Raw genomic sequence first — 24,742 nt, 5'->3', positions numbered from 1 at the left:
TCCACGCGAATGGGATCGGATTGCTGCGGCCATGCCGCGAAATTGATCTCAATATCTCTGAAACTATCGAATCTTAATTTCAGTTCATGTTCTTTGTTGTATGATTTGATTGTCATTTATCGATTTGCGGGATAAAATAGATAACTGTGCATGACGAGAATTGTTGAGCAAGAAAATATTCCTGAAAATAGATAAATATGGCACTTGATATTTTCACGTGTCACATTTGTCGCATTGTTGCAATTATCTCAATTGATTCCGCTTTTAAATACGATATCAAAATGCTGGTATTGAATCATCTTCAATTTGGCTCGATTGAAACAGTAAGGCGACCGTGTTAATTAATTCAGATTGGATAATTAAATTTTTTTCTTGCCCAACTTAGTCAAAGTCTTTAATTTTTTTGCAAACTTCTGCAAGATTCTGAAGAAAGATTCTGAAGAAAAAAAATTATTTCGTTAGAATATAATTTTGTATGTTCAAAAAATTAAAATTCAGAGGTTAAGAAATTAATACTATTGCATAATGCAAAATACGTTAATAAATTAAATTATTAATTGAAAAGTATTTTATATTTATGATATATATATTTTAATGCGTTGCAATTGTAATATTAATTCTACTATGTGCGTTAAGTTTTTAGTCAAGTTTTCAGTTTTAATATTAGGTCATTTAAAAAGTATCCGCGATTTTTTGTTCAATTTTTGAATGAAAAAACCGCGGATACTTTTTAAATGACCCAATATTTGAAAATATTATATTGTTAAACGAAAATGAATAAACTTTTACAAAAGCATAGAATTTTATAATGCTTTACATGGTTTATGCAAAATTTATATGAGATATTATGAAGTTATAAAGCGCATTTTTTTTGTTGACGATTGTGTAATAATATTTTTAAAAAGAAAATGAGTTGAATAAGTCATACAAATTAAAGTTTAGTTAGAAGTGCAAAGTTTCAATCAATTAATTCTGGATTGAAGCCAAATAATGCAGGACGGTCGTGCTAATTAATTTGAATTCGTTAATTAGGTCTCTTTCTGGCCCAACTGGGCCAAAACTGTCGATTCCCCAGCGAGCGTTTGACGGAGGGACATTTGAGGAAGAAATGAGGGGTGTTTCATCGGTAGTCTTTCCCGTCTAGTTTCCGCGGCGGTAAACACTCCCGGTATCGCCGCCAATGGCAACGGTGGCCACCGAAAGTGTGTGGGACAAAAAGTAGATAAATGATGGCCGGATGGCGAGGGTGGGCCAATCTATCACGCCCCGGGGGAGTGTTATTGACAGTGCAAGAACTGTCTAACCCTCGACCTCGCCTTTCTCTCTCTCTCTCAACCGCTGTCTTCCCCCAGTATATTCCAGAGCTCGAGCCTCCTCCGCCCCGCGCGATCCTCATTCTTCTTTTCTCGACTTTCGATACGAGGAATTCCGAGATAATAGAAGTTGTTGCCGTTGCCCGGAAACTTTGCGTAAAATACGTCGGTGACGTAGGTGTCCTCTTGCGCCCGCAGCCGCTCCGGAAAAACGAATCAAACTTTCCTCTCGCGAAACATCATGGGATTCCTCGACCTGGAACCTGCTGCTTTCTTTGCCGCTGCACAATTGGTTATTGTCACTTCCGATCGCAGTAAGATCTAATGCGCGTCTATTGCCGACGACACTCGGAGTTTCTCGACGATCTTTGAGAAATCCTATTTTATTTTCGTAAACTATAGTAATAAGATATTGGAATAATTTAAAGTTAAAATACAATATGCTGTTAAAAAATAATAAAGTTCGCTGAAGATAATATATATATATATCCAGTTAAATTCTTCGAAGAAATAAATGAGAGTAGTTTTTCAAGCTTTAGGAAACATTTAAACACTATAAAAGATATGTATTGCCAATTAGATAGTAGATAGGCATTAATCTGCATAAATATGGTTGGATAAATATATAAAATTGTAATCTTAATTTCACATCGTATGATAATGTTTAATTTAAACTTAATGCTTTAAGAAGCATTTATATATGCAGATATAATTTAACTTACATCTTAGAATTAATCATTAGATATCGCAATGACAGCATTCAAAAGATAGGAGTCGTTTAATTTATTAATTATAATTATAATTATAATTATACAGTCCTAAATTCATAAATTAGACGAACCTTATCCTTTAGGCGCTACTATTACGTTATCTAAATATTATATGCAGCCATAAAAAGACCTTGTACCGAACATTTTAGTGGAAATTCGTCGCATCGACATTGATCACGATGACGCTGGTCTCTTAATGCCGAGATGGCTTTAGCGACAATTCTCGTAGCGGATTTTGTTATATTCACCGTTTGTTTTCCGTGACCCCTGAAATGACCGTGGCAGACCTTAGTGTTCGTGCGCGCGTGTCCATGTCCTACTAGATGCACAAATACCGGTCGTTGCGAGCTCGGGATTTCCTCCTTGAGGCCGGAAGCTTAAGAGTGGTCTGCCGGCGGGGCTCGGCTAATGCCTAATGACGGGTCGTTTCAAATATTTACCGCCTGATTCCGCGTACGAAATCCGACCGACGTCGTAAACGCGATTACACTTGACCGTACGTATATAAGCAGACTGCTTGTTCTATGTGGAGAAAGCCACCTGAACGATGCAGTGATGGTGAAAGATCGATCGGGCCTGTCTCGTGAATCTGCTCGAATTACGCGGTCGGTAGATCAGCTGAAATATCCCGAACGCAATATCCAGAGCGATATAATCCGTCGGTCTTTACGGCGAATTTATTCCTAATGCCTTATTCATGCAACAGCCTGAGGACTCATTATAAAAGTCGTACGGGGACGATTGGATACCTCGTGTGGAACGCAGCTGCGCTCTCTCAAACTTGGGTTTATAGTTCCAATTTGTTCCGTTCTTCCCGATTGTATAACTTTGCTAATATAAATTAATCCGATTTTAAAAGTTAACTGATATAAATTATCTCTTTTGTCATTGATACATCATACGAAAATAACGGCTTTGCTGAAATATCTAAGAATATAGATCTGAAAGTTTTATAAAATTATTAAAATAATTACGTTTATTCTAAAAAGTATGGAATTTATATTATGCGGTGTTATTTATATGTAAATATTATATTCTTATGTTGGTATTTGATGTTAACATGATGTGGTTTTAAATCTTACCATACTGATATCGATATAAATGCCAAGAGTTTTAACTTTCAGCACGTTGATATTGATATTAACACTAATACAGGAAGAATTATACGAACACCATAAAGTTAAATCGCTGTTTTTCCAGCGCATCGACGCTCTATCCTTATATATCACGCAATCTATGATACACGCAGTCGCACGTTTGTGTCAATTTTCGTATAACAAATTCGTCGCGATAAAACGTCTAAGTCTAATTCTAAGAATTCGACGTTATTTATTCGTGCAAATTACATATGTTTGTGAATTACTATTTCGTAAGTACAGGTTGCAGAACTTTCATATCAAGCCAATGTTGTTACAACTTGACAACTTGAGACGCCATGTTGCACTAAGAAAATTATATGATTTAGTAATTGGTAATATAGATGACTTTAGGATTCCTTTAAAGTCTGGAAATATCACGCATGATGAGCAATATTGCAAAAAGATATTGTAGCAGTTTGAACGTCAAATGCAGGAAATTCAAACTGATATAATGTTAAAACTTTTTGCAGCATTACTCATTATGCTTGAGATTTCTACAATTATTTTGATAAGTTAATCTGACAAAATTATTTTTAAAGTAAAGTCCTCTTAAATAATTCAAGCATTCGTTTTTCTTCTTTTAATCATGCTCCTACAGTATGCATATTTTTATTTACATATAGAATTATTCTCAATGTTTTATATAAAGTTAATTTGAAAGACGATGAAAAACGATGAAACGTTATAAATATTATAAAAACATTTTTAAAAAAAGTTTACAAACATAAAGATTCTAGTCTTATCTCTTCTTTAGCTTACAGCACACGTTAGAATCGCGGTTTTCGCCAAAAATTCAGGTGATAGAAATTATTGCTATAAAGAACACACTTATCGCATACGTGAATGTGTCGCATAAAATTTACATTTCGTGTGCATTAACCGTCTCTTTCGCCTTACGCGCCCACTTTTCCTCGCCATAGAGGAAGTTGGAAATCGTGAAAAATGCGATAGCGCACACGAGGTAAAATTGTGAACAAAATTGTTAATCCATGCGGGTCGAAAATAAAATTTTGCTGTCATATGAAAAATTCACGATTATTTCTATACGATAGGAAATATTCGTTGATGTTTTTAATATATTATAATGTGTCGATTAAATGAAGATATAGACATTACACGCTATAAGTTATTTAAAACACAGAGAAAAGTATAGTGTTATATGATGAATGAAAAAGAAAGGTTCAGATTGCATGTATTATTTATTAATATAATTACTTATTTAGTTTACAAATATTACGGTTTATAAAAACATTGAATTGGCAAAGAAAATCTTTAAAAATCTCATTTAAAAAAAAAAAGAGACAAAACTCTCTTCATTTTCTGTAAATTTGTTTATTCAATTTATTTTATCTCTGTGCTCTTTCATATTTAAGTTGAAGATTTTGCTTGCAAAGCTTGGAACTTCGCGTCGTTTCAAGTAGAATGCTGCTCCTTCGCTGTCATCATCATTTTCAATTAGTCTTTAATCACCGGTGTCACCGGGTGACACTGTGTTCGTTGAACGAGCACGAAGGCGAAGGGATGGCGGCGTTTTCGAGCGACTTATTAGTTATTAAGTTACTTCACGTATTAATTAAACATTCGAATAACGCCGCACAAAGCATTAGCTCCTTCCGTGCGTCTTGACGTGTTTCTCCATTTACTTTGCCTTTTCTCCGATTTCTCCTGTTAGACAGCTTCCACTTTCTGCTCCTCTCTCATACTTTTCTTCCGCACCTACACATATACATCCCTTTCTCTTTCTCTCTTTCTGTTCTTGACAGATGGAAATGGCGATTGTTTATCATCCACCCACATCTCCTAAAGCAGCTTTTACAACTTTACGGTCGGCGTAATATTTTCCCCGCAACATGATTTAGCTAGATTGAAAAGCACATATGGTATACTTTTTACATGCTCCATAATTCGTTTCAGAAATCAAAAACATAATGTTATTTGCTCTAAATCTCAAATAGATATGGAATTTTACATTAATTTGGACTTATTTATTTTTGAATTTTCAAAGCATTGATTTATTAATCTTTCAACAAGATTATTTTTAGACGCATCAATCATATTGGATGTCTAGTTCCCTATACGTAATTAGATTTTATAGAATAAAATTTATCTGTAGTAATTAACATTGACAATTACAGAACAAAATTACTCTGAATATTTTGAACTCACAATTATAAATACTTGTTACAACAATTAGTTGCAGTGACAAAATGACAATATAATGATTCCGTTGATATCACAGAACTGTTTTGTCCTCGTCATCATCCGTTCCCGCGTTTCCATCATCTTCCATCATCCACCCTCGCTCCGCTCTCCGCGCTTTGCGTTCGCCAGGTTGAGCTTGAATTAGCATAACCAGAGCAGCTTTGATCAATCGCAATGGCACCTCGTTGCGCGACTATGGCCATTAGTATGCACCATTGACCGTGAGCGGCCACTGCGTAATTAGCATAATATAGCAATATCATAACGCGCGTACCGGGAAATGTGTTGGCTGCGGCGATCGTTGGCGGGATAGTGGAGGGAAAAGGGATGGGCGAGTGGGTGGCTAGGCGAAGAGGCGAGTACCAGTGTGCAGGACCCCTGGGGATCCCGATTCCCGGCGATGCTCGAGCATATGCGAAGCGGTTACACCGACCGCCGTAATGAACTTGGACGTCGCCAACCCTGAAACGGAACAACCCCGGACAGTTGTGGCCGCTTCTCAGCGACAAGATTCCTGATAAATAACAAATCGGACCGCAGCACATTCAATGGCGCCGGCAAAGTTTGCGAGCTCTCTAAAATTGTCGTGTCATTTTCCATAATTTCTTTCTCCGATTAATCTAATTGTCAAGATCCTTTAATGAAAGTCAAGTGAAAAAAGATAAAGAATTTGTTATTCATGAGAAAAGAAGCAAATACGTATATTTTTCAAGATTATACAAATTAACATAGAAATAAAATTATAATTTGTATTTTTGGACGAAAATACTTACATCAATTAGGACAAGTTATCTTATTTTTAGTTAAAGTGAATTTTAGTGCTTTATATATATATATTTAATTAAAGTTTCTTCCGAAATACATTGTTCTATTTAGTGTGAATTTTATATACTATATTATATTGTCCAATTCTGCAAATCGCGTGCTGAATCTTTTTCAGTATTGAAACACAATCATGAATAGAACTAAAGTACAATAATATCACATATTACAATTAGCAAACAATTTAATAATTTTGATACTAATAGTTCTTAGAGAACATTAATAATTTTGATGTTAAGAATCTCAAAAACTATGAATAATTTATTGCGAAAAATGTTACCTTATCCGAGATTCAAACACAGATTTCCTGTATACCGTGTAAGTGTTTTCTTAATTTAACCATTGAGACTTTGGGAATATTTGTTGCAATAATCAGCAATTAGTGAGAGAAATGTCTTTTTTCCGAAAAGACATGTATAAATAATTCATGTTAGACCGACAGGAATAAATCAGTTAGGAGAAATAATTCTATTTTAGATTAAAATTGGATTTTAAGCCGGTATTCATAGTTAATTCTTGTATTCAAGACGTCTTAAATACAGTCTTGAGATATTATAAACCAATCATAAAACCATATTAAAACATTATATATAAAACGATCTTGTAATAAGAACTATGAACATTTTTAATGTTTAAATGTTTCAGTGTGAATTTGTATACATATTTATATAAATAGAAATAAAATGTGATGATTTTTTTTCTCCATGGAATTATACAGTTTCGATTAAAAGTTTATTTTTTAGATATGAACGTATACATTTTTCATTTCATTATTCGCACTTCACCTATATCTCTATTAATGATCACAAGACGCGTGTTTGACAAATGGATTTATTAAACGCTATCGGTTGCGATCAGCGCGATAGGTTTTCGCGATGCGCTTCGCGATAATCGCATCGTTCGTAATAGCAATTAATGTATCGCGAACATCATAAGAAAACAGCCGCGTGACGTTTCTCCGCGCGAACTGACCGTTAAGGGTGTAAAATACACGAGTAACAACGAGCGATAATCATCGCAGCAGAACAATTAACCCCGTAAATGGGAGTACCCCGCAATTATGGACCGTTGATTATCGTTGGATAATACCCGGCGCGAGTAACAGGGTGACACGGCTGTTATTATGACGAGCGATTAGCGCTATTCACATCGTCCATCGTTCACTACGTGCGATTCACAGCATTAGTGTCTTATGAATTCGCTGATTGCATTTCTGCCTGCGTGTATCCCGTTCGGTTACGGCCATGATGTGGATAATTTCGGCGAACTTAGTTTTCAAGACGTACCTATAAGAACTATTTTTTACAGTCGTTTTTTATGTACGTGGCACACAATCAGAGAGGGAGAGGGAGAGAGAGAGAGAGAGAGAGATTCAAACTTAAAATTACATTGGTTCTTATCTCCGATAGAAATTCGACAGAAGAAGGTAATCGATTTCAGACTCATCGAAAAGAACCTGCCGTTATAAAATATTTTCCACTGATAGAGAGAAAGAGAGAGTGGAACACATCACATCCTCCGCATGCATGCCGATTATTGATTTGGGATACCGTTCGCCCATCCGGAGTAGCACTATACGTCCGTCACATTGACCGAACAAACATGATAGCCACGTTCGTTCGACCGGGACGAGGGTGGAGACGGAACCACTACACAAGAGGGAGCAACGAAGTGGGATGGGAGTCGGGTTAAGATACGATATTTGCAGGGTTATTAGACGGGGAGGGGGGGGGGAGGGGGTAGCAGTTCCCTCGCGCTTGGTGCGCGATATCGATCGTGCATTTGCCTGATGAGTTGCGTTATGAATCCTAGTAGAAAGGTACGGGGCGGAGGGCAGGTAGAAGGGGGAGAAGGGGGATGTTCAGCCAAGTTTGACGTGCAAAGAGCTTAATATGCCGTTGATTACGCTCGTCGCGATTCCACGGCTTGTACGTTCCGCCTCCACGTTCCGCACAAACCCGTTCGCTCTCTCGGTCTCTCTTTTTACCCCCCCCCCCCCTTTTCACGCCCCGTTCTCTCCTTTCTCTTCCTCTTTATTGTGAAATGCATAAAACCGCCGTTTCCGCAAGGCGAAACGCAGCGATGCGTAACCACCATGTGTCGTCATGGGTGTGGAGCCAATGAAACCGACGACCGATTTGTGGAACGCAACGACCCGTAAAAGCGATCTTTGATAGGATATAGCAAAACTGCTGTCGCTCGTTCGGAGAATTCTCTCCGACTCTATTTCATTAGTTCACTTCTCTTTTCTTCGTTCAATGCATTGCCTTACGCACCTAAATCTATAAATTTCAATATTTCTTGCATCAATTTAAAGTGAAAGTGCTTGTCAAGTTTTTTTCCTTTCTCATATTACTATTGTCTATCACTAACTCTTGTCATAGTTGGAAGTTAATAACGGACAATAGAATGACGATTCGAGATGTAAAATTACTGTCAGATTTAATTTAATTACTATAATTTTACAAAATGGTAATTTTGTAAAATTATATAATACACTTGAAAAGTAATGTTGAAGCTTATTATATTCTTCTTTAATTTTTATACACAATATGATCAACATTTTTTTTAAGTTTCTTTAGTTACTGTGGATTTTAGTTTTCTAATTACTGTATATAAAATATCATATATCAAAATATCAGTATCAAAATATTTTATTAAAAAAATATGTATAAATAAAATAAAATGTTTTACTCGTCTTAAAAGCTTAATACATCTTTCGAGCTTTGTATAAAATTTTTTTATTTTTGTTTTTAAATTACTATTTTACCAGTTTTTTCTAAAATTATGTAAATTATCGCATAAGTCGGCTTTAGATTAGGTCATATTTCTGTAATATTAGGTGTTAGAATTAATTCGTAGCGTTTTTAATGAAAGAATGTTATTTATTTCACATGAGCATTAAAAAATACATTAATGAAAGTACTTCCCATCACTTGTAAAATGCTACGAATTAATTCCAACACCTAATAATAAACGACGAAAATATAATTTAAAATGTAATATTTAAAAAAAAAAATATTTCGAACAAATAAAATAATATTAGAACAAAATAAGAAAAAAAGAAGATAAAATTACTTAACTTATATCGATGTATAACTGTCTAGTATATATATATATATATTTTTTCGTTTTATAGTATATACATATTCTATTACTTTTTATTACGTTTTAAAGCGGAAATCTTAACTGATCGTTTTGTGATTATTACGAATCCACCAGCATGTCGCGTAATATCGCCCATTTCCATTGTTTGATTTATCTCTCTCGCAGGATATATACTGTCCCTTGGCTACTGATTCAACGGTATCGTGTTTCCAAACGTCTAAACGAAAATCTCTCCGTTTCGTTTGCATCCCTCCTTCGTTTCATTTGTCTTCGTAGCTCATGGAAGCAAGCCTCGTCTTTTCTGGGTCAAGATGCCTCAAGGTGTCTTGCGATCGTGCGGCAGTCGCAATTCCGGATGGAATTGGCCGAGTCGCGACAATAGTTCATCGTCGGGCTGCTGTAAGTGGGTTATTATAGGAAACTGTCTGTGGCGCCTCCGACACGGAAATTGCTTATGCATTAAGCAAATACAACAGAGCAAGGGGGGAAGGCAGAATGAAAGCGAGACAGAGAGAGAAAGAGAGAGAGAGAGAGAGGGGGGGGGGAGGGATTACAAAGCGCAATGTTCCAAAGAACGGATTATCATATCTGCGGAATCAATCATAACATTATTATTAGTTGTTTCTTTTTTGAGTGGTAGATATATATCTTTCATAACTCACACACACTCGCGTATACAATAAATCCGTACTTTCTTGTAATATATGCACGTTTTACTTCATTGTAATATATGCTAACGTTTAACATATACGACATTATAATAGCGAGATGTATGTGATAAATATACATTGTAATTACACGCCATGTAAGATATTACAACTGCAGTGTACTAACAATAAATTGTAGTAGGAGTATACTGTTGCATGCAAAATATACATTTCATAGCTGAGTGTCTCTTCGGATGGACTGGCAAAAACGTACTTTCATATTACAGGATATTGCTGTAGTAAGTAATACTTATCGTACAACGATAGGATAAGATCGTGCTATATAAGGCATACCACAATATTTGACGTTATGTCTACACGTTAGTGTATACGTTAGTCAAGTGTAGTTAAAGGAAGTTTGAAACTGCTCGATTTTCTGAGTTTCTAGTTAAGGAGCTCTCAAATCTAAGGAATTGGCAAGGCAAGAATCTTTATTACCTCGTCGAGGTATGTTTTCATTCAACTTATGGATGGTACTCCATGATGGAGTAATTGCACGTAGCGCAGTTCATTCTACTTGTTTGAAAATGTAATGATTTCAGACTTCCCGTTCTTTCCTTTTTTTTACGTGCGTATTATGTAACATGGCTTTCTCCATTGTTTTACATCGTTATTTTGTTATATTACATTACAGTGCATACGTATTACTTAATATTATTTTATATTATTATAACTGTATATAAAAATACTATATGCAAAAATATATATTTACCGAGATTACTTTTTTTAGGTAAACGGAAAAAAAAACGTTTCTGCTAAAAATATCAAAAAATTTAGCCAGATACGGACGAAATAATTTTGTTGACTCGCCAAAATAATCATATAGAAATCTCAAGCATGCTAAATAACGCTGCAAATGATTTCGGTATCTTAACTAGTTTGAGCATCCTACATATTACATAATTATTTTGATAGCCTAATAAAATTACTTTCATATCTGTATCTAGCTAAATTTTTAGATACTTCAGCAAAACTGTGTAATAAATTTAATTCTTGTTCGATTACCATCATGAATCGAGTTAGAATTAAAAAATATTATTAGATAGCTAGAAGGAAAGGGGTGAGTCAGTGAAGTGAAGGATTTGACGTTGCATAATCACGTCCATCACTCCGAAAGATCGCTATTAATATCCTGCGGACCCATGATTACCAGCCCAGTTCATCGTGACGATATGTCATCCGTTGACCCACGCGTCAAATAAATCTCGATCGCTCGCGTCGACTTAAGAGTTTTCAGCAGCTATCCCGGAGAAAGTCCGCGATATGGACGTGCAACGTTTGACGAGCGCTCTTCGGGAGGAGACCTTAATTACCCATCGAGGCGGCGAGCACGTGGCAATTTAAACTTCACGACCTTAACTGCTGGCACGGTTGGCGAACCAATGGCGAACAGAGGCACCATCGGCGCGAGAGAGAGATGGGCGGATAGGGCAAAAAGGCGGAAGAGCGCGAGGGAGTGAGAAGTGAATAAAATTCGAGTCGCTCGAGCCAGAGCCAGTCACGCACGCCTCGCGTGTTAATCATCCTGACTTATGTGCCGGCATCGCCTGGAACAAACGACGGTGATAAACGCCCGATGCCCCCGACAGAGAAACGCTCGTCCGGAGGAGGAAAGCTGGAAAAGGGGCCGCGCGCGGAATTAATATTTGTGACTGTATACACACCAGCCTAAAACGGAGCCGACCACATCGCACGAATGGCCCGGTAGTAACCGGTAGAGCTCGAGAAATCGTTACGAGCAGGCTGATGTACGTTTTAGTCTCGTTTCTCGGCGCGTTCTCTTTAGTTGCGCTACCTTTCTTTCTTGGCTTCTTCGTTGATTTAGGGACTGTAAATCTTGCTATGGTTGAACGTGCAATTGGACGCAGGAAGATTACGTCCGGTATGAGAATAATTGCAATTTTGTAAATGTTTTATTTGGAAATTCTTACCTGGGAAATCTAAAATTACTCTAATCGATACTAAACGTTATTATTTCTATAATAAGTGAAATGTATTTTTTTTATCGTATATCTATTTTTAATTAATTCGTAACACAAATAAGAAGGTTAATCTTCGGTCATTTTGAAGCCTAATAACATTTTTGTAAATTTTTATTTTACAATTATCGATTCAAGTAAAATGTCCGCAAGATAAAAGTATAATTGAAGATAAATATGTTAACAGGTTAATGCGATTTAAAAAATTATACACGTGAATACTGTGCATCAATTAATTCTAATAATAAGGATAATAAGGATAATCTAAAGGATATTAGCTATATGCAGCAGTAATTCTAAGCGAAAAATACTTATATCGTTTATTTCTGTCAGTATTATAATCGCATGCTAATTATTTGTCAGTCTTGACACAATTCTGAACTGAAGCTAGAATATGTAATATCATAAATTCTAATCTAATTTAATCTAATCTTTTATTAATTATAACTTTGACTGAAATAGAAATATATGAACACTCTTTCCACTTTATAGAATTACGGTCGCTATATAGCTATATAGCTAATGTTGTTTAAATTATTATATATTTTTATCATTATTAGAATTAATTGACGCACAATATTTGTTTTTTTCACGAGTAATAATTTTTAAAAATGTAATAAACGCATTTGTCTTCAATTCAAAATGCTCGTCTTTATCTCTCAAATATTATTTTGTTCGTGCAATAAGGTCAGCTTTTGTTTTCGCTGCTTATAAATAAGGACGATCTTTGAGCGTCGGAAACATTTGTTTCCTACAATTGAGAGCATGTTGGAAGTTTCAGCGTGACAACGTTAATTTTGTAGGTCGCCTTAAGTGAAATAATATTACTCTCAACGTCGAGTACACCTCGTCCGACATCGAGCGGCGATCTTATTTTCGAAAAAAGATAATGGTATCTCTGTGCAAAAGAAGACAAATAAATGAAGGAGGGATCTGAGATTGTGGCAAGGATGATAACATACACAGATGCCGGATTGTTTGTTCTGTAAGTAGCTAAGAACTCACGAAGTTTCTTTCGGCGGGCGTCGTTTCTGCGTTTTACAATCCGATTGTTATTACCGATTTTTCGCGAATACGAATCTGTTCATTCAAAAATAGAATGCATCCAAAGAGGAAACGGAGTGGCAGAGGAACGGTTGCGGGAAGAAAAAGAAATACCAGGATGATGAGACGTCGGGAGGATGGAAGGACGCAGTGCGAGGAACTTCCGCTAAAGTAGCGAGCGGCTGACTTTTAACCGTACGACGAGCAGAAGTGGATGAACCTCGAAGGAAGTCGGGATCGCGAAATAGCGGAAGAGGGTGAAGGAAATGGCGGAGGCGGTGAGAGGCTGCCGGATAGGCGACGAGCTGAGATTGCAGCAAGGCGGTAAATAACACGTCACTCGCCACTCCGTTTACTTTGCGCCGCCGTCGGCAGTGCTTGCGGGGAGAGAGAGAGGAACGAATGACGTAGCTCGTCGACGAACGTCGTTTGTGGGGGAAGAAGGTGACGTTCTCCGGTGTAAATCGTATCGGCAGTAAAGGCGATCGAGACTTAATTAAAGATATCAATAATTAAATCTTTGAAATACACGAAAAGAATTGACGAAGGAAGTGTTAGTCGCGATAGTATATGTTTTTAGATATAGTTGAATTATTTTGAAAATAATGGCATAATGAGTGATTGTGAAGAAATTCAATAATTAATGATTAATAAATAAATTCATTATTTCTTCATACGTAGGTATTTCATACAGGTATTTTATCAGAGATGTCCTAAAGACGTCCAAAGGAGTCCTTTGACTCCTTTGTGATTTTACACAAAAAAGTCTTAAATGATAAAAAACGCGTATTTCTTTGATTAACAACGCATTTATGGCAGTAATATATACAGAAATAATTGTAAATTCTGTTATTTTTCTAAACGACGTCTTTCGAATATATGCTGCATGTAAGGATGATTCGATTGCATTTAAAAAACAAGTTTAACTAAATCAAATTTAAATAAGATGTATAACTGTTGGTTCATTAAAAGACTGAAGACACAATAAGAAAAATAGCGGAATTTTCAATTATTTCTACTATTTTACTATGCCACAAATGCATCTTGAATCGCTTCTAAGAAACACATAATCTTACTATCTTAATATAATATCTTATATTCATACTATCTTAAGATTCGTCGATGAAAAGTTTTATAAAATCACTTTTATCGACGTGGTGTCGATACATAACTATAACAGTCATTCCGTTTATACCACTACTCGAGATTTGTAATTGAAATTTTCGACAAGGAAATTGCGTGGCAGAAGTATCGAAGGACGGAATATCAACTCTTCTCGAAAGCTGTCGTTATCAAGGCTTCATTTTCCACCTTTCATTTTCGAAATCGCGATGCCCTCCGATATTCCCTATAACTTCCGTCAGTCATCGTCGCGCGACGACACGATAACGTCGCCGATGATCTACGATCAATCTCTGCTGAGGGAAGGCAAGAGGAAAGAGGCGATCTACGAACAATGACTGTGGCGCAGCAAGCATAAAACGACGGGCGCAGCCCGATGAAAGCCACTTCATGGTAATTACGCCGAGCGATCCCCTGATCATCTGGAAGGCGTTAAAGCGCAAATGAAATCAGCCGGCAGTTCGGAGAGAGGAAAAAGTGCTTGGCAGCAAAGAAGGGAGGGGGAGGGTGAGAGTTCTGCATCACCCTGCAAAGAGAGAGGGGGGAGGCAGGGAGAGAGAGAGAGAGAGAGAGAGAGAGAGAGAGAGAGAGAGAGAGAGAGAAAGAGCAACGAAGGATGATGGATCGGTTCACGCTGGAGTAACCGCCAACGTTTCTAACAGCCATTTCGTAATTACACCAGCAGCGATTCGTTCGCGTCTTATCTATCGAGGCCCATCAATAATCCCTCCTTTTCGTCCTTTCCACCTAGCTGCCCGTCGTCATCCCGTCGGTAAGCGTCTTTTTCCGATGCGAAACTGTTACGAGGCGTAGAGAGCGCGCTCTTTTCCCAGTTTTAAACAAAAAAACACCCCCAGTGCAACCCCCCCTGAAACCGATCGGTTCGCAGAGTTCAGGGGGTGAGGCAGGCTTTTAGGGAATATTACATACTTTCTCGAAGGATATTAAATTCTGAGATTTATCTCGGCCCCCGTCAACTTCTCGTACTCGACCGCGCGATTATCGAGTCGAGGTCGATTTCCATCTTATGTGCTCAAAGGGAATCCCGCCGGAGCCTCTTTTGAAGCTTCATATTAATATATTAGTTCTCTAGCGTATATCCGGAAAATCGCAGCGTTTGTTATCCGAACGAAAAGTGGTAAAGTCGAAAAGGGGGATATAAAACTGCAATATATGTTTATCAAATATTTATTGTATATTTATTGAGTTTGCTGAATACGCGATTCTGTACAAATCGTTTTATAAAGTGTTAATAGGACATTTAAAAATTAAAAATCTTAATTACGTATATTATATAAATTGAAACGGAAGAACTGTATTTGATATGATAAATGTACTTTGTAATAATCTACTGCTACATTTACTTTGTGTGAATCTTATAATAAAAACTTTAATGTAGACTTTAAATTTATAGTAATAGTTTATTCAAATTAGTTATTTATTAGTTATTTATTAAAACTATACAATATTTTCGCTATAGAAAACTAAGATAAATTTTTCAACGATTATTCAATGAACTCTATATTTATAGACATTGTTATTTTAGATCATTAGTTTATTTAATCTGCCTAGAGAGAAGTACAATAGTATATTTTTAAATGAAAACGTTATAATTGCATAAGTATAATACAATTTTATTGTTAAATTATGTATTGTTCAAATATCCTACCGAATAGTCCGAATTGTATGCATGAAATCGAGCCCTCATCGCGTATTTACCGAGCTTTCAGTGTGAAGCTTCCTAATTGTGCGATCTGGTTTCACTGTTCGATCGAAGTATCGCTTTGTAAGCTGAGCAATAGAGAATTATCTGTGCGGAACTAATTCGTAGCCCCTGCAGGTATCATTCCCGATTATTGTATTTCCTAGGCAAAGCCACTAGATTAATACTTCTGCTTATATTTACAATCTAATCGTGGAAATATCGCGAGAAACATGACGCTACTATGACTTTAATTAAATTTAATATATTAATTATTTGACTTTCCAGGGTCTTTACATATTTATTATGCATTTATATAATTGCGTATTTGGAATAAGCAATCAAGCTAATATTTTTATTCACGACTGCAATTTTCTTTTTACATATTTGCATTATTATATCATTTACACAATGACAAAGACATCAAATATGAATTGTTTGCTATTTCAATTATCACTTTAAGACATTGCAATTTCTTCATTTCAATTAAATAATCAGGTTAACATCTCATTTATATTTATGATCTCGCTAAAAGAGCCATGAGAAATACGACTGTAATGTTACTTCGAAAGTGACTCAGCTTGAAACATTGATTATATGAAATTGCAGTCTGTGCAATGTCTTTCTTCTTTCATATCTTTGCGCTTAATATTAGAGGAAAAAATTTATCTTTTCAGTTGATAATCTTTTTTAATCACAAGAAAGATTTTTATCCTACGATAATTGATATAATTTTACCACTGAATATTGATGAATTCTTTTATCATCGAATATTGATGCCAGTATCAGTAACATTTTTGCATTATATGTTGTTTTACTGTGAAAATTTTTACCTGCAAAACATGTAAGTGTAAAAAATGTATGTTATCGTAGCATGTTAAGTACAAATTTATAATCTCTTTGCAATTTTTAATTCGCGTATTACCTCAGAGAAATTAAATGTAATATCAGACAGTTTTGCTAGTTCTATTCCTTTCTTTCATTCTCTTAAATACAGTAAGTAGAGACTAGAGAAAAAAATATATTTTAAAAAAGACGCATTTAATTGGCCATGGAGAAAATGGTTCGAAAAAGTTAAAAATTTTCCTTAAAGCTTTATAAAACTTTTTTAATGTTCGCTTTGTTTGCTTAAAAATTAAAATTAATCTCGGGTTTATACTTATATTTGCTAAGATTAATTTGATATTAATGAATTCCTCGATGCTGCATGTAATAATTAATAAATAAATAGATTAGAGGAGAAAATAAATTACCCGATCACAAAGAATACGCGATGTCATTCTAATTGTCATCTGACATACCCGAATCTCGTATCTTTCGCGCGCTTATTACAGTGACATTCGCCAAATTTCGAATGATTAATTGTCTCTTAGCAATTGTTTCTCAGAACAATTTTTAAGTTGCAAAAAAGACCCGGATATCAATTGACTCTACTTGGGGCTTAATAACATTAATGAATTTTGAAAGAAATCGTTACTGAATTCACGTGATCCAGTAAATTAATCTTTCCAATATTCACATACAATAATGTATCCTGATAAATCAGCATATGTTTCAATGTGAGTTCTGTTAATGTATATGAGTTCAAAGAAATCAAAGAGATATCTGTACAAGGATCAACGTAGGAGATTGAAAATTAGGACTTTTGAAATTAGGTGATTGGATAATTTTATAATAATGACGCACAAAGAAATCTCCATGAGAAGTATGTTTGAATTATAAAATAATTTCAAGAGAGTAGATTATTTTTAATTTCTCACATTTATTATGAATAATGAAATTTCACTTGTAGCTACATTCATATCGGCGTTAAAATCTTGTTTTATCCGCGATCCGAGACAGTTGGTTCGTTACTGGAGACAAAAGGCATCTCCAGCCCTTCGCTCTTCCGCCACTGCACACGAGTGTGCTAATTATAATTCAATTTGCCCGTACGGATTTCGTTACCATCAGTCACGGGATGGTCCTCCACTCGCCATGCTCTTTCAATCGTAGCAACGTTTTGTTTCGTTATAACGAGTATCCTTCCTCCCATTTTCCTTTTTCCGCGGCGGCATATCCAATTTCTGCCGGATATTATTAGTATCGACATTTTCTACTGGGATATAATAGACATTGTGCGTTCCGCAGAACGCGTGAGGGAGGAGAAACGCTCTGAAAAATTCCTTTCTCTTCACAGAATTTTTCTTTTTTTTGATTTATACTTATTATGAAATTCTCCTCGCGCGGTATCCAATCGTAATGTGCAGCATTAATAATAGCACATAACGCAAACAGACGTAGCTGAAAATTTATTCGATGTGCAAGAAAGTTTCACCGAGTTTCTCTCTGGATGATAGCAATACAATTGTTTTGAATTAATTTTATTATTACGCTTGGCTGAATGTTTTCGGTGTTTAAAATAATTCAATTCTTATTCGGTATAAATTCATTTATTAAACGTTTATTTTGTTACGATTTTTGTTTTTCATCGGCTAAGAGAATAAATATTTTGTTACAAGAATAAAATTTTCTTGAGAAGAAATTGTTCATAATACATATTTTAGATGTTCGTTTATTTAAATATCTTCTTTAATTATATATTAGTTTTAGATAAATTCTGATGGTATAATATTTTTAAAAGTATCTGTCTAAACACATATTATACAAAATTTTCTACTTATCTTTTTTCGTTGCTCTTCTGGTAGAATGTTATGTAATATGCCATGTCTACCCATGCTAACTTATACATTGTGCCCCAGGATTACCGCGTCGTTGCTTATCTGTGCTCTCCAGCTGCATGTTGGCACGCCACGACGACGGGGATATTTGTCTTCGAAGATATACACGTTTCAATTTATTGTACCGTGCAGGATGTCCTGAAAAGTGAATACTAGTAACAGAATCATATTCTATCTACCATTTAATTTGAAAACATGAAAATTGGATTAGCTAAATTATATCAAATGATTTAACGATTTTACATATTTGCAATTTGATATATTACAGAGATGTCAATAAGAGAAAATTCTAATTTTATCTCTTTGTATTTTGATAAAAAATTTTGAAAAATTACATACATCGTATTTAGATAAAACAGCGTACATACATCGTATTTAGATAAAAATTTAGATTAAAATAATGATATTAATATTAACTATATTCTTAAGTTCACTGGTTCTATATTGATATGATGCGTACGAAGTGACTAGGAAAGTTGCCAACCAATGGGACAAATAAATCTGCGGTTTTCGTCCGAATTGACCGTGAATATCCGAGAGTCGATCGTGCGTATAAGAACGTCAATGAGGGGAACGAAAGGGATCTGTGTGTCAAGGGTCGAAGGAATCAGGGAGGAAGGTGATTTCGTCGTGCGAGCACCGAAGGGTTCGATAACGAAGATGATTGGGAGTGCGATTGGTGGCGACAGTAACTGTGTTAACAGGGTAATAATAACCAATCTCGTGGCGATTTCCTCCCGACCCGACCAATCAGAAGACGCGCCCCCATTTCCGGAGCAGGGACCGTTCCTCTCTTTCCTCGTCTCGGACCTCATCCTTCCAACGGTAATCGAATTTTTGAGCAGTTCGTTTTCAAATCCCGAGAGCCATTCGCCGCGCCGACGTCGACATCGACATCGACGTCGCCGTCATCGCTGTCGCCGCTGCATTTCCGTCGTCGTCTCTTTGTGCGACACTCGTAAGTTTACTCTCGTCCCCTTCCGGTTGTACTCAAGAACACCCCGATTCTTCTGCCTTGTCCCCCATTTTGTGTGGCGCTCCCTTCTCTCTCTCTCTCTCTCTCTCTCTCTCTCTGCCTTCCCCTCTTTCTCTTATTGCGTGAAACGACTACCTGGTGCGTTGGGGCGGAACGACATCGGGGAATCTTCGCCGGCGCTCTTTTCTCGCGTTTGCTCGTAATAACGATCTTTTTTACGACAGCGATTCTTTACCTTCGTCTGCTCTCTCTTTTTCCCTATCTGCACACCCTACAGACCGTGCGAGTGGCTGTCGGTGCCAAATTTCAATCAAACTTGGCCGAATTTCAGGATTTCCGCTACGAGTAGCGATACGACATATCATCTCATCGGTTTCGGGCGATTTTTCTCTCCCTTTCTCTTTCTCTTTCTCTATCTCTCATCCTTGTGTCTCTTTTTCTTCATGAAATTGCGACCCCTTTTAGATGATTTGTCTATTCTGACTCCTCATCTTATGGCCGATTATAAGTAATCCTCTACTTTTGTACTTTGATGCGATATCTGATTTCGTTTATTCTTCTTAATTTTACAACTGATTATGTAAGTAATTTTTTATTTTTTTCAACATATGATACACTCATTGCGTGCAAATTACTAAAGAAATTGCTGCGCGTTACGTTAATATTATTGTCATAATATCAATGGTATTTATATAAAATTACGTATATATGCGTATAATTTCTATCCATTTATATTACTATTTCTATTTCTCTTTAATAAATAAATTTTTTGTTAAATTAGAAATGCTTGTAAGCGAATAATTTTTTAATAATTCAATTAACACATATTTTCTCAAGTTTGAATGTTGTTATTACGTGTTACTTCAGCATTTCCATAATTCTGTACAATTATTATCTGGCAAAAAGAGAACTATGTACACCTTCGCTACGCGGCTCGTGAATTTGCCAGCCTCATTGCCGAGTTTTCCCGTTTGCGTACATCTCGTCAGCGAGTTTGCCCGTTGCTGTTCAAAGTATACACCGTCTGCCTAGCATTGCGACGAGCAAACAGTCGTAACAGCCGTAACAGTCGTAACAAAATCAGATTTCGTTGTGCACGCCGACGTTTCTTTTTCTTTATCTACCATTTATTCATTCTTTCGTGCCCCTGCAACTCGTGTTCACTTCTCGTTAGACATTCTAATTATTTCTTACGAATCGGCGATCGTATAATTGTAAACTAATCATGGATTGTGATCACGACTAAATTTTACTTTTATATTTAGGTAAAAATTTGAAGAAGAAAAAACTTTTAGTTAAAATAATTTTTTAAAGAATTGATAAGAGTTGACAAAGAGTTGATAAGTGTAAAATTCATTGTGTTTATCAAATTATTTATATAGAAATCCTAAAACCAAATGATTGCTTTCGTGTATTTAGTTAGATTTTTCGAATGCCATGGCATTACTTCTTCTCGACACGTAAAATTCCGCGTCGCGGACGCTTCACCAAGTTACGCGAACGTCACGCGCTTGGAAAGTTATGTAGACCTCGCCTTGGTCCGGATGGGTGGTCCTCCAAGTAGTTGTCTGGCGCAAAGATCGCCCTCGATGGCCGGTAAATCGCAGAAGGGACTCGATTGCCCCTAAGAAAAGCGTTTATGGGTCTAAGCTGACTCGTAGAGGGGGCGTGTCCTGGCCCGAAGACAAAGCAGCCAGATGTCCCTGACGGTCCCGCCATCGCGTCCTTCCGATTATCCTTTACCCTCGTCTCGCTCCTGTCGCTTATACTTTTTACTTTTTATCCGCACCTTCCTTTCACACTTCGAACGTTCGGATCGTTAAGATTTCACAGACTTTTCTGTCGCTGTCGTAAAAGCGTTGAATCAGGGCTGACCCGCTTGAAACTTGTACATCTCAAGTAGTAATATGTTTTACTAAACGACATGACAAGATAGATTTTTTTCTTTTCGATTATATAAAAATTACGATATAAATGCGATATTCGTACATTTTTCCTACAACACGTTAATGTGTATAGGTTTAATTATTTCAATTGTTAAACTATTTATCTCGTGAACTTGTTCTTTGTATACTACAATGAAATTTTTATAATGAAATTTGTTTCAATCCAATTTCTTACAAGGAAAATAATATTTTTGTTGCATACATACTTTTCTTCATTTGTTTCTTTCATTTGTATTTCTTAATTGAATCTTAAATTAATTAAAATTATGGTAATTTTATCTGTTCTGAACATAATATATTAAAATAAATTTAAATAGCTTATGTAATATTTTTTTCTTCTCTAAAGCCAAGACAAAATGAGTTATTTATTATTTGAAATTGAATCTTTCCACATGTTACATACAATTAATTGTAATATTAGCGATGATAAAGAAGATAATAAAGTAAAAAAAAATGATCGCTTAATTATGCTGTATGAGTAAAATACAGATCCTCGAAATTATATAAATTTATTTTGAAAAGATTCGTATACAATTTTAAAAATATTTTTGCAGTTTATATTACAAAAGAAAAAGATTATTGCACAAAGGAAGTGGTACCAGTGTTATTTACGCTACCTTGTCTTCTCCGTACTGTAAATCATAGATGCTATTTTTGCAAAACGAGTACTTCAAAAGAATTTTAACCTCTTAAGTAAACGAGTGAACTTCGAGCTCTTTCGAGCAAGAGAAGTTAATTAATAAAACTTGGAAAAGAGAGGAAGAAAGCAGGATGTGGCATTTAATATCGTTGATTATTTATTCGTTTATCTCGTTCGTCATCTTCAGAGAATTCAAAAGAGAATTGAAACGAAAAAGTTATGATAAAGGTTTTCGATTAATATAAAGTATTCCGACATTTACTGCTTTTTATGTTTGTACATATTTAATTGTAGTAAATTGATTTTTAATATTTTCCACTTACCGATTTATTAAAGTATTACTCGAAATATAACAAAAATAATTTTTTCCACATACGAAAAATATGAAAAAATTAATGAAAATAGAGACGAAATCAAGCATAGATGTTTGTTCCATTTCATATCTTATATAATTACGTTTTTTTATGTACATACGTTTAAAGCTTAGAGAATGTCATTTTGATTGCAGATGAAACTTTGCGATTATCTGAAAATCGTGTATTTAAATGTAAAATTGATTATTAAATCAGAAATGAAAGCGATCAAAATTAAAACAATCGCAACAGAGTAAAATGATTAAAAAGTTCATTCTTGTTGAAAATCAAAAAAATTCTCAACTGTTTAAAAAAAAAAAAAAGAAAAAAGTTATCACTTCTTTATTATTACATTTACAAAGAAAATTGTAGAAAAGCCGAAAAAGAAATGTAAGCCATTTTTAATGAACATTGTATTTTTTTTACCGTTTTTCTCTGCTTTAATCGCTTTAATTTTATCATTTTCTGATTCAACGACCAATTTTACGCGGAAATACACGATTTTCAGACAATCGCAAAATGTTATCTTGCACTGCGGCCGAAATGACCTCTAAATTTCAAATGTGCATAAAAACATAAATAACTTGATCAGGAAATAGAGAATGTACATTTACGCTAGATTTAGTCTCTATTTTCATGGATATTTTGATTTTTTCGTGTATGAAAAATATATCGTAAATATGTCATAAAATTTACGGTCGAATAAGATTCAATATTTAATATCGTTTATATATGTCGCTTGAAATAGTTGTTGTTCCTACATATGTCAATTATTGCGAAGAATATTATTAAGATAATTTAAAGGCTTAGGACGCTCACACGGAATGTAAGAAATCTAGGCTCGACTCCCGGCCGAGATAATATTTTTCACAATAAGAATTAATTATTTACAGATTTTGATGTGTCACTCAGGATTATTAAAATCTTTAAGATGCGAAAAAGCATCAAATTGCTAAACTGCTAGTCAATTTAACTCGTGATTACTACGATAGTTTAATAGAGTTTGCATTTCAAGATTGAAAAATCATTTCAGCATGCATTTTAAAGGATTATATACTACATACGTAGCATATAAATTCACACAAAATTAAATAAGCACTTAAGATCCAACTAAAACCATTAAAGGCATTGATTTTATTGGTTATGTCATAATATTTTGACGAATTAATTTTTAATAAAATTTTTAAATAAGTTTAGGTAGATTACAAGTCTTATATTTTAATAAATTTAAAGTAAAATTTTTCTTAATAGATTTTTTAAATTTAAATCACCTTAATATTGAAAATAATATTGTGTGCATGAAAAGATTATGTTAAAAGCAATCGAATATTCGGATAGATTAAGAATTGATCAACTTCTCGAGTTATCGAAAGTATTGATATATTAATGGAGTAACGATAGTTCTAGAATGCTCCGAACGAAGACGAAGAGAAGAATATTATCGGATTCTCTAAATGGAAAAGAGTCGTGGCGCATTTCTCCGTTCGCGGCAAGTTAGACTATTTTCCCAGCAAGTTCGGTATAAGTTTCTGGATATAAGCTTCCCGCCCTTATTTTGCTCCATTTCCGGACTCTTAATTACTTCGCTAATTCTTAACTGGGAATCTCGGCGTCGTCTCGAAGTCTGAAATAACAACTCTCATCCCTGATCTTAGTTTGCCTCACCCCGTACCTTCCTGGTGAATCTCTAAACCGAAGAAATCCCCCTTTTTTAAATCTTATTCTTGTTCATTTCGTTTATTCATTGAAATAGTCATTTAATTTAGCTAAAAATCCATTTCTGTAAATCTTTTGAGAGATAATTTCTGTTTATAGTTTAAAGTATGCAGATATGTATAGATATGTATATTTTTAATAAACTGTTGTATTGACTACAAATTATCATTTCCTAAATTTTAGTTATAAAAATGATACATAATTTCGTAGATTATATATGTATGTGTGTATATACACAATTCGCTACGTACAATTGTATAATTAAATACCATATTTTCAATCATATTATTTGGAAATATTAATATTACGTTATATAATTTTTATATGTTCATCAAATTGTTTTTTAAGAGGTTTTACAGGTTTTTAAAAATAATTTGGATGTGACTTTGGATGTCACACACCAATAAATCAAAGCTTTTAAGAGAGTCACATATTTACAGTACTACATCTGAGATTGCCTTCTGCAGAAATCTGTCATCGCGT

The 24,742-nt window shown here is 35.1% G+C and overlaps 1 protein-coding gene and 1 long non-coding RNA gene across 8 annotated transcripts in view; both read left to right on the top strand.

Moving 5' to 3' along the window:
• The window catches only part of Rbp6 (RNA-binding protein 6), a 748,725-nt gene that overhangs the window by 383,435 nt on the left and 340,548 nt on the right, over positions 1-24,742 (top strand). The window lies entirely within an intron of this gene.
• LOC147910382 (uncharacterized) lies at positions 735-22,932 on the top strand. The gene is made up of 2 exons (XR_015544276.1): positions 735-13,025; positions 13,139-22,932. It is a non-coding gene; the product is annotated as an uncharacterized LOC147910382 (long non-coding RNA).

This window comes from Acromyrmex echinatior, chromosome 2, assembly GCF_024713525.1.
Source record: "Acromyrmex echinatior isolate Ae372 chromosome 2, ASM2471352v2, whole genome shotgun sequence".
Lineage (NCBI taxonomy): Eukaryota > Metazoa > Arthropoda > Insecta > Hymenoptera > Formicidae > Acromyrmex > Acromyrmex echinatior.
Note: the sequence above shows the minus strand (reverse complement) of the source record. Positions and strands in the feature narration are given on the sequence as shown.